Genomic DNA, 1,534 nt, shown 5'->3' with positions numbered 1-1,534 from the left:
GGGGGATGCAGGGGGTGCCGGGCTGCACCCATGGGTGCCAGGGGCCCGTGTCCGCAGCGGTTCCCGGAGGCTGTAGTTGGCAAGTCTAGAACCACCGGATCCTGCTACCGCACCAGTGTGAGTTCTACCATTGCCAAAGGCAGCCCCAGGGACGGACACCACCGGCACCGTTTCAGCAGCCAGGCCCCAGCACGGGGACAGTGGTGGGACACACACAGACACAGACACAGTGCCAGGCCTGGAAAATGGCAAAAAATAGGAAAAAAAATATAAAATTTTACCCATCCATCCAGAGAACCCCACACACATCCTCTGTGGACCCCTGTGGGGATGCTTGAGTCAACCCTGGGGAGATGCCACCACCGTGGTCCAGGAGGCGACAAGGAGGGGTCCCATCCTGCTCATGATGGCCACTACGGGGACATGTCGTGGCCGAGATGTCTCCACGGGCTGGGACACCACGTTGGGAGGGACACCCCCTCAATGACACCCACGGATGGGGTCTGACGGACATCCCTCCATCACCCCAGCAATTTCGGGAGGTTTCCACCTTCCCATCCCCAGCAGCATCCCTCGCTGCCAGCATCCCCCCACCGAAACCACCTCCCCAGCACCGACGCTGGTCCATCCCCCGCCCCGGCGCTGCTCTCTCCACCTTCTCCCATATTGGCACTACACATAATTGCTCAAAAGCTACAAATAAAAGCAAAAATGTGCTAGTGCCAAAACGGGCCAGGCGACGTCGGCGACGGCCCCACGGGGCTCGCGGGTCTTTCTCTGCTCTGTTTATGGCCCTATGGTAATTCACTGACCGCGGGGTTGCACAGTGAATTCTACCAGTGCCATACACAGAACAGGAGTAGCGAGCTCGCAACCTCCTTTTTTCTTTTTTTTTTTTTCGTTTTTTTCTTAATTTCCCCCCCAAAATCCTCCGTAAGCGGGAGCCGAATGCCCCCAGCCCGGTCTCCAGCCGAAACAGCAACAGAAAAAAAAAAAAAAATTGGAATAAACTATTACTGACCGGCAAAATGCATTGGAAACTGCCAAGCGAAGGGAGATGCTCACCCCGATGTCATTTCTCCGGGGAGGATGGGGAAAAGCCGGTCCCTAGCTCGGATGGTGGAGCGCCGGGGATTTTTGGGGATGTGCCGCAGTGGGATGGGGCCGAGGCGATGCCGGGACCCGGCGTTGGAAGCCATTTCCCAGCCGCTGCCTTTGGGGGTGTCTCGGCCCCAGGTCTGCAGGGAGCGGATGCTGCCAGATGGCTGCAACCCCCCGGGATGGCTGCAAGCCCCCAAAACAGTCACAAATCCCTGGATGGTCGTAACCCCTCCCCAAAAAGTTTGCAACCTCCATGGCTGCAAAGCACCCAGTTGGCTGCAACACCCCTCTGCCCACCCCCCAAAAAGTTGCAAATCCCCCCAAAAGTTGCAAATCCCCCAAAATGTTGCAAACCCCTTGGATGGCTATGAACCCTCCAAATGGTTGCAACCCCCCCCCCCCGAGGGTGCAACCCCCCCCCGATGGCCGCAAA

Source organism: Charadrius vociferus, unplaced genomic scaffold (assembly GCF_000708025.1).
Source record: "Charadrius vociferus isolate BGI_N301 unplaced genomic scaffold, ASM70802v2 scaffold32, whole genome shotgun sequence".
In the NCBI taxonomy this organism is placed as follows: Eukaryota; Metazoa; Chordata; class Aves; order Charadriiformes; family Charadriidae; genus Charadrius; species Charadrius vociferus.
Note: the sequence above shows the minus strand (reverse complement) of the source record.